Below are 10,754 nucleotides of genomic sequence, written 5' to 3' on the forward strand. Positions count from 1 at the left end.
GAAGCTTCCTGTTTACCTTTCAAAAATGTCTGCATGTACTTCAGAAAGACTGTCATCCCTGCGATCAAAATGCCACACTTCTGTGATCTTGGCCAAACGATAATCCATCTCCAAAGCCTCATTAAACTAGGGCGTGACCCAGACCCCCTTTAAAGCTCTGGCCTCGTCACCGTGAGGGCACGACCCCTGCTGAAAATTCATCTCGGCGCAGGTGCGGCATAGAGTAAACACCAGTTTACCGGAGAGCGTTCTGTAAGGTAAAACAGGGAAAAACAAACTTCTGGGCGGATACACTATGGCTCTGATTAACCCAAAGTATCTGTTCAAAATCTTTAAGGATTATTTTAGGGTGACCCAGAGGATAAGGGTAACTGCAATTTACATAGGGATACAACGGATGGTCTCATCAGGCTCCGCAGTGTCCCTGAGCTTCACGCACACGTCCTGCCTCCGTACAAAGCCTCGCGGGGTGACAGAGACTGAGGAGCGTTGTAACGTCTGAGGAAATCTTTCACCCCCTCGTGTGTTTTTTTCATCTCCCCCCACCTGTGCTCCCACCATGACGACTGATACGCCATGCACCGAACATACCCTCTCCATTCTCCTCATGATGCTAGAGTGGAGCTCCTCAAACGTCATCCCCGTCAGAGGAGTGCGTTCCTGAGGCTGAAAACACGTGTCAACTGTGATAAAAACAACCCAGATACTCCCAGGCGTACTTCATGTCACCTGCTTCAGCATAACCATCTACAAAGTAGTTTCCCAGCTGTTCACCAGCGTTCAAAGCATGCTGTATAAAGATGCTGCGGGTGTTAGAAACCCATTCTAACCACTGTATGCTGTCGTGCGCATAAGATTTAAACTGATGTTTGTAATGGTCGGGAGGAGGAATGATTAAGGTTTTGGGCCTGAGAAAATTGGTGAGAAGTACTTTCATGCAGGCCGAGGCTTTGGTTGAGCGGCTGAAAGGATCCGCGCCCGTTTTCTGAATGTAACCATTTCTGAAAACAGTACAAGCCTCAGAATGTCCACATTGTTTTGACAGTAAAAAAGAGCTTCTTTTTCAAAGACTCCATCCCTCACCGTTTTGTACTGCGCCTCAAACTTAAACTTGCCAGCAGCAGTCATGTACTCTGTGCAGTAGGCTTCGGGGCAAGAGTAAGGACCTACATAGTTCAAACACTGTTCAGTGCTAAAACCATGAGGAAAATAGCCTTTGCTTTTATCTGCAAAACCTAAAGCTTTGGGCATTGCGGAAAAGGCCATGGTCAGAAAACTCAGGGAATCTATGTATTTATGGCCATAATCCCTTCCTGAAAAACAAATCACTTTGTTGCCCTGCATGACCAGGGACGGCTTTATGCCCAGCTCTATCATGGCGTTGAGGACCAAGTAGCTGTCAAAACCTTTAGAATTGTGAGCTATAAAGACTGTTTTCCTATAAGAGGCTGTCCTGAAATACCTGACAAACTCTAAGGCTCATGTCACGCCGCTCGCGCTCCATCTGACGCTGTCTAAGGTTTTTGTACACACTCGTTCTCGTTCGCGAAGGTTTCCAAATCATGAAAGACTATTTTTTGGTTATGCTCTGTGTCTGCCTGTAAAGGCTGCATGTAACACAGATGCTTCTTGCTCCCTGACTCCCCCTCCTCCTCTCCACCGGTGACATGCCCACATATATTACATTTCAACTTTTGACACACGCGAGGCTTGCAACGTTGCTTGTACAGCTCGCATTGACTGGCGTATGACCCCAACCCTACTCTCTCTACGGGCTCTTTGTTTTTACGCAGACAGTAAGCCAACCGACACGTTCTGTTACAATCTACACAAAGGACGGGCTTGAACCTGACTTTACAGCACAAGCTGTCCAGACACACAAAGCACCGCCCTCGATAGCGGTGGCCGCAAACGTTGTCGTACCCCTTGTAACAGTACTCACACACGTGACAGGCCCTTAGGAAGGATTTCAGATTTTTTTATACCATAATAGTGATTTTGTTTTAAAAACATAAACACGGTTTTGTCTCTTCTAGGATTAGGGGTGAGGAATTTGAAGAGGGCTTGTGTGCCTTCATTTCTGTAAAACACCACAATTCTACAATGCAAGGCCTTCTCAAATTTCGACAAATCGTCAAAAGTCACCTCCGTCTGATCATCAAAACCTACCGCCGTCTGAAGCTCTCTGGCCTTCCTCTCAGCCTCTCTATCGAGACGGGGATGCAGCAGTTGTGCCAAATTAATACCAAAACACATTTTGTCGTGGGGATTTTCCACCAGGTACAAAAATCTTCTCCTCTTTTTCAAAACCTCCTCGTCCAACATTTTATCTGCACTTTTCCCTCCGCCGTAAGGATTGCAAATCAACTGCACCACGAATTCAAGACCGCCGTCCATCATTACAGGCATGTTGGACTGCACCAGTTTGTCTAGGAGATTCTGAAAGACGGAGAGACCCCCGTCAGAGCTCTCTGCTCTGACTACAAAGGACACATTCTTACTCAGCCTGTCCCCTCTCAGCTCCATCTGCATCTCCATCTGTTCTCTAGCTCTCCCCCTCTCTTCCCTTCCCTCTCCTCCTCTAGCTCTCGCCTTCTCTCCCCCTTCCTCTCCTCTGCCCCTGAAACTTCACCAGCATTTCCACCATCCTGAGTCTGAACATCCAACAGTTATACGGCCTTGTCTATGGCATTAAAACATTCTGTGTCGGAAACAACCAGAGGAGAAGGAGAATCAAGCTGAGAAACGTGAGGAGAGAGTGAAGGCTCAGAAGACTCAGAATCATTTTCTAGGATTAATTCATTTGACAGATTGTAATTGATTTAGAGCAGGGATCTCAAACTCAATTCACCTGGGGGGCCGCTGGAGGCAGAGTCTGGGTGAGGGTGGGCCGCATAAGGGATTCCACAAAAAAAAAAAGTAAAAAAAAAGTCCTCAAATGTCATTAACAGCTTTAATGATTTCTTCTGAACATGAAGTGTCCTAAACATGAATGGAACATTGAGTGAAAATCATGAACGCTTCTTCTGAACATGGCTTCTCTTGCCTATTCCTTGCTGCCAGAGACTTGACAGCGCTTCTTCTCACAAATCTCAACCACATTTGAGCGCTGTCGAGCTGCCCCTGGCCTTGTAACTTCTTGTTCAGTACATTCAGCTCATGTGTGATGTCAACAAGAAAAGCTAAGTCCATGAGCCATTTGTGATCACTTAACTCAGGAACAGCCTTCCCATCCTTCTCCGTGAAGGCTTTCACTTCTTCTCTCAACTCAAAAAATCTTTTCAAGACATTTCCCCGACTGAGCCAATGTACCTCGGTGAAATAGAGCACATCTTCATATTCTGACTCCATTTCCTCTAAAAAAGCACTGAACCTCCTGTGCTTTAAGCCCCTGGATCTGATTTGGTTAACGCAATTCACAACAACAGACATCACATTGTCACACCGCGCCGTGTCTGTCATGTCACGCGTCGCCACAGGGGAGCGTAACAGGCCGGTCCCACCGCGGCCAGAAGACAAAGAAGACAAAGAAGAACATATATCTCTGCTATTTATTTAACTGACTTTATTCTGCTTGTTTAAAGTCCTATTTTATTCTATCTCATCATTAGAAAGGACACTTTGCGACAACAGGCTTTTCTCCTTTATCAGGGACCGTAGTCAAGATGGCGGCGCAGCATACCGGCGCCGCGGATACGCTATTCATTCATTCATTCATCTTCTAAATATATATCTCTTCACCTGCTTCGTACCAACTGGCATCGCGGGGTGTTTTTGTTGCTTATCCTCAGCTCACACAGGGTGAAAGGCAGTGATTACACCCTGAACAGTCTCCATCCATCAGTGTTTACCTGTGCACGCTATGTATATACAAACAGCTCATTGAACAGTGAAACGCTGCAGTTTGTTGTTTTTATTAATAGACAAGATTAAATACTACATACTGGTGCGCTACAGATACAGGCTTTGATTGGAACATAGACATAGACTTTATTATTCTTCCAGCACCGACGACAGGTTTATTTCTACAACATCCATAGCGTCCATGATAACTACCGTTAGTGCACTGAATGTAAACAAGCTCTTCTTCTTCGTCCCCAAAGCAGTTCTTCCTCGTTCTCCACAGGGTTATGAATGTTTCTCCACTTACTGGTGGAAGTTTGGCGCATGCGCTGTCACGCACCTAGCCCCGACACTTTCTCCGCAGGCCACACTAATGTTATACTTTCATATTAAGGTGTGGGCCACTAAATATTGTACTGCGGGCCGCGAGTCTGAGACCCCTGATTTAGAGTATTCACCATTCCCTTCATAAATAAAAAAAAAATAAGAATCAAATCAAATCAGATTTATTTGTATAGTGCCAAATTATAACAAAGTTACATCAAGGCACTTTACATATAGAGCAGGTCTAGACCAAACTCTCAAACTCTGTTTATTACACTTGGTAAAAAGTTTTGTTTATCTATGAAGAGCAAAAAAACTGTCAGGGACTCAGGGTGCTCGAGGTTTCTGCCTCTTAAAGGAAGTTTTTCCTTGCCACTGTTGCCAAGTGCTTGCTCATCGGTAGATCTGTTGGGTCTCTTTAAATAATTTTACAAGGAGTTTGGTCTAGACCTGCTCTATATGTAAAGTGCCTTGATGTAAGGAGCAAAATATTTGACCAGATTTTCACCACTATAAACACAAACTGCAGCATGAGTATGTGGAGGTATGTATTGTTCACTTTAGCTTTGTGATGTTAGATACTGCACACATAACCGTTTATACATGTAAATTTACTGTATACTAGACCTATGCTGAACAAAAAAATCTTGTTGTCTTGGGGATCCCAAGGTGCTCCCAGGTCAATGTGGCGATATAATCTCCCCACTTGTTCTTTGTCCTGCCCCATGGCCTCCTCGCAGCTGGACATGCACCTCCCTTGGGAGGCGTCCCAGTGGCATCCTTATCAGATGCCTGAAACACCTCAACTGGCTCCTTTCCTACTTGAAGGAGCAGCGGTTCTACTCCGAGTCCCTCCCGGATGGCCAAACTTCTCACCCTATCTCTCAGGGAGACTCCAGCCACCCTAGGGGAAACCCATTTTGGCCGCTTGTACCCGCGACCTTGTTCTTTCAGTCATGACCCATCACTCATGACCATAGGTGAGGGTAGGAACAAAGACTGACCAGTACATAGAGAGCTTTGCCTTCTGGCCCAGCTCCCTCTTCATCACAACAGTGCGGTAGAGCGAACGCAACACCGCCCCTGCTGCTCCGATTCTCTGGCCAATCTCATGCTCCATCTTACTCTTGCTTGTGAACAAGATACAGATACGTGAACTCCTTCACTTGGTGTAAGGACTCATTTCCTACCCGGAGGACACATGCCACCGGTTTCCTACTAAGAACCGTGACCTCCGATTTAGAAGTGTTGATCCTCATCTCAGCCGCTTCACACTTGGCTGTGAACTTGTCCAGTGAGCACTGGAGGTCACAGACCGATGGAGCCAATAGGACCATATCATCCACAGAAAGCAGGGAACTGCAGCCCTCCTCCCCCATGACTACGTCTTGATATCCTCCATGTCCATGAAAATCACAAGATCTAGTCCGTTGTTCCACGACCAGGACGGAATCGGCATTGCTCCTCTTCAAATTGAGGTTCAACAATCGGACGGACCCTCCTTTCCAGCACCTTGGAGTTGACTTTCCCAGAGAGGCTGAGGAGTGTGATGCCCCAGTAATTGGCACAGAGAAGAGATGTGTAGTATTTATTTACATTTATTTTATGTAGATTTCTTTTTGTTTTCTTCTTTTACTTAACAGTACTTTTAACCTGTACTGGTAGTACAGTATTTTTATTTGTCTATTTTCTGGGATTGTAGTGTTGGGACATGTTTTGTTGTGATTGTCTATGTTAACTGATTTTGGTTGTGTGAAGAGGAATAAATCATATTTTCAATAGTCTGCAGCATTGAACTTGTGTTGTGTTCCATGTTGTATATTTGCACTCTCTCTGTGCACTTCATTTACAGTAATCTAATCACTGAGATGTAGAATTGCTAAAAATGTTTTAAGTTCAATAGAGCAGTGTGTAACAAATGAAATGTGTGTGTTTCATATGGTAACATAATATGGTTTTTATAAATGTGTATGTCATTTTTACAAGAGTCTTTCATCTTGGACAGGATCTGAGTTGTTCTGCATATTGCGTGTGTGGTTGTGCTAATTGTGTGCAGTTTTGAAATTCGGAGCCCTGTAAGCATATGGCAGTTCTGATTTGAAGGACTCTTGAAGGTGGTAACCTCAGTAAACAGATTCAGATTATTAAAATCCTGACACAGACATGCTTGCATGCATATACATGCTTTTATCATGTAAGTCAAGACATTCATCTGGGTAAAATTGTAGCATGAATGCCCCATTTTGGTCACTTATCTTCCTATCCCGATTCATTCTGCCTAGTGACATTACTAAATCACTGCAGCAGTGACTGAAGATTTGAACGTCTAAATTAGTGAAAGATTCTTTGTATTACTTTGTAAATAAATAAATCAATAAATAAATAAATGAATGAATGAATGAATGAATAAAGGCCCAATACTGCCTAGTTCAGCCTAAACCTCAAGTCTTGCGATAAAATTCCAATTTGTGATTCAGGATTTGTTAGGACAAAGTCAGCCAGTCGTTAGTTAGCCAGTAACGACACCCGACTTCACCAGACGGACGTCACAAAGATTGATGAATAGGTGCGTACCTTTGCTAAAACAATTTCAGACACAGCCGCATCGTCATTTACAGATTTTTCTGATGGCTTAAGCACATTTTTTGTAACTATTGGCTATTTTTGCAAAACTCTACACACAAATAAGAAAACCTTTCACCAAATCAGCTAAACATTGTAGTTCTCTTGCAAAAGCTAATAACCTTGCTTAACTCTTCAAACCTTAGTAAAAATTTTATTTTTGTACAGTTAACACAAGCCATCACATTAATAAGCACACAATGTGCCAACTAGACACTGATGGTATAAATAAATATCACACCTGGCTTTTGCTCTCTTTCTGTGCACAAGGTAGGTTTATGTCAGTTTGAGGTCATACTTTTGTCATAGTTCTGTAAACATATAGGGATGCAAACTTTAAGTATTGGTGTTTATTTACACTCATCAAAACAACATTTCAGTATTTTTACATGTATGGTATTGTTGTGTTTCTTATTTGAGTATGGCAGTGCTACAAAACTTAGTGCAAAGTGACTAACCAATTCTCATTTCAAAATTATGATGCCTACAGTGTAGTCGCTCAAGTTAGGCTGAACCCGTTGGCCACCTTCCCTCAGGGTCATTCCTTGGTTAATTACATGGTCCATTATTGCAGCTCTGATGTCATCAGTAATTCTATTTTTCACTCTTCTTACTCTTCCTCTTCCCACTCCTCATCCTCCTCTTACTCCTCTTTGTCCTCTTCCACTAACTTCATGTCCTTGTCCTTGTCATCCTCTCCCTCTTGCTTCTTCACCTCCAAGTCCTGTTCCTTGGCTTCCTCTAATTCTCACTCTTCCTACTCCCTCCATTGTACTCCACACAGACAGCTTACATGTGGCTTATTTATAGTGCTTAGGCTGACTGAAAATGTAACTAATTATCTAAAATCAAATCAAATCAAATCAAATCAGATTTATTTGTATAGCGCCAAATCATAACAAAGTTACATCAAGGCACTTTACATATAGAGCAGGTCTAGACCAAACTCTTTATAAATTTATTTAAAGAGACCCAACAGATCCCCCGATGAGCAAGCACTTGGCAACAGTGGCAAGGAAAAACTTCCTTTAAGAGGCAGAAACCTCGAGCAGAACCAGGCTCAGGGGGGGCGGCCATCTGCCTCGACCGGTTGGGTTGAGAGAGAGAGAGAGAGAGAGAGAGAGAGAGAGAGAGACAGGCAGGCAGGCATTGGAGGGGGGGGTGTAGGCAGGAACATGTTGTTGCATGAAGTTCATGGAGTTGAGCTGTAATACAGAATTCATGCTATATGGGACCAGCAGGTGTTGCAGGAACATGGGATGGAGATGAGTCAGTTTTCACATCTTAAAAGAGTTTTCACATCTGACAGTGTGCCAGACAGTTGGCAAAATAGTATAAATAATAGCCATACATGTGCATAGTTCTACTAGGAGTTTGTTGATCATTTGGAAATTGAGTGTAAAACAGTAAGTTGTGTTTACAGTTCTGCAAAAAGAGTGCTGTGCAGTGGACTGTATCTACAGTTTTGCAAAGTGTGTGTTACAAAATTGCACACTGAGCGCAAAGCAGTGTTTGTGCTTTCAGTTTTGCAAACTCAGTAAGTGGTTTTGCTATAAGTATTAATAATTTTAGAAATAGTGCTATAAGAAGCACGGTTAGGGTTTAAGCGTTCAGAAAAAACTGTAAGAAGCTCAGACTTTCATGATACAGAAGTAACACACTCTTTGCATTTCCACATTCATTGGAAGACTAGGAATGAAAGAAAAAGACCAATTTTCCAATTTGTCACTTAATTCAGTTTACAAAATGCTGAACTTTACGTTGTCATTTCATTTAAATAAACTGTTGTTTGTTGTCAGTTACGTCTTCAGCAGGAAAAAGAATGCCTTTTAAAGAGACTAGTTATTACAGTTTTTCTCAATTGTCTACACATTTTCTGAAAGCATGCCTCATATTCTCAAAACTCTATACATAAATCAAAAAACACACACAATGGGCAAAAACCTTCGATTCCCCTGCCTCATTAAACTTTATATATTCAAAACCATGTTATTTCTTCTCAAAGTGGTATTTTGTTTTCAAATGACATATACACAAACCATAAAATGAATAGACATTTATAAAACCCAGTTGACCAAGACCAAGTGTTCAATGTAAAACACTATGTTGAATGGAAAACATTTCTCTATTCATCAGTGTCTTTTTCTGTTCAGTATTACACTTAATACAGACAGTACATACATAAATGTTTTGTAAAATATTTTAAAATATTGGTTTTATACTCAGAACACACAAATACATGATAACAAATATATCTCATTTTCCCCACAAAAACTATGTACACAGTTTACCTCCCAACCAACACAAAGTTGCACATACAGTGGTCTACATACAAAACAGCAAAATAACTGTATAGAGTTACAGTAAAAAAAACAAACAAACATGCTACATCCTCTACTCTGTTTCATCCACATCACAAGCTATGTTTTCCCTGGCCAAACAGCAGGGGGAATATCTCCGAGCATGGCCAATCCAGCCATGAAAAGCATCAACCACTATATTGCCACTTATGCTGTCCCGGATGACAACGTACGTGAGCTGCTCTGGTGGAATGAGAATGTTGTGTAGGGTGTCCAGGAATGTGATCAGATGGGCAGTGTTGTAGGGGCCAAGGGTGGCATGGTGATGGATGACGCTGTGGTGCTTAATCACTGCACACATTGTGATGTTCCCTGGCCAGGGACTTCAACGATGGCACACTGGCCGATGTATAGTAAAATACTGTAAATACTGTGTAGGAATACTAAGTAGGAATACATTTTCCAAATACTTGATACATACTTTATTTTTACAGTCCTACAGAACTGTCCACAGGCAATACCGTATTACTGTACTCATTGAGTACTACGATTGATATGTAGTACTGCACTTTTCTACTGAGAGAGGATTTCTTTCCTATTCGCATTTCAGAAAGTTCTGAAAGTTGCTCCAGAGCAGAAGAGCTCACCTATTGCCCTTTTATGATAAAGCTCGTACTGTAATGCTAATTGTAAAACTGTGTGACAGGTATTTGACCATGTGATGAGTCCGTGCGCATCGTAGGGCAGTGACTTCAGAATTTTGAGTCATTTCCTGTTTTATTTTGAAATGCCTAACTCTCCTCTCGTTTCAGAACACTTGCCCTTCCTCATGTCTCCTGTGTGTCCTCCTGATTACCAATTGTCTCCACCTGTTCCCCATTTTCCCCCACAGCTCAAATAGTCTGTCTTCCCCTTGTCTTGTGCCAGTGTGTCGTCGTTTCATGTCCCACACCAGCGCTACGTCCATGCCACAGCCCTCGTTTCTTGTGTAAGCTTTTGGTCCTCGACTGAGTGAATTTTTGTTTGTAATTTCTATACCAGAGTTAGCCCTTTTTCCCCATAGCCTTTTATTCTTTCCTCTGCATGAGTGACTTTTTCTTTGTAAATTCTTTGGATAGATTAATGTTCATAGCTTTTGTGTTTTCCTCGTTAAGAGTGATTTTGAGTTCATAACATTTTCATAGAATTACCTTGATCCTCCACTTAGTAGCGTGAGTGAGTTTCTCTTGTTTTATTAGTCAGGTTTTTCCTCCCTACGGAGTGTTTTTTGTTTTCCCCCTCTTTTCCTTGTGACATCCCTTTAAGTTAATGTTTCATAGCCCTGTTTCCTTTTTTCACTTCACGTCTGAGATCATTGCTGCCAAGAATAAAGTCTGTGTCTTACAAAGCCTCTGCATCTGAGTCCTGGCCTGACAAAAAGCAGGAATTGTGCTTGTCGTTTCGCAGAATTGGTTCAGTGTCAGGGGGTTGGTGCACAAGTTACATGTTGTGGTCATCGTGTCTCAGGTACCAGAAAATGTGTGTAGACAATTGAGAAAAACTGTAAATACATGAACTGGCCATTGCCATGGTAATGTGTGTGTATAGTAAAAAGGGACAGTAATCACAGGAAAAAAATGGTGCATGTACAAAGATGCTTTTTTTGGTTTGACTTCAGAAAACTGA

This window comes from Echeneis naucrates, chromosome 19 (assembly GCF_900963305.1).
Source record: "Echeneis naucrates chromosome 19, fEcheNa1.1, whole genome shotgun sequence".
Classification (NCBI taxonomy): domain Eukaryota; kingdom Metazoa; phylum Chordata; class Actinopteri; order Carangiformes; family Echeneidae; genus Echeneis; species Echeneis naucrates.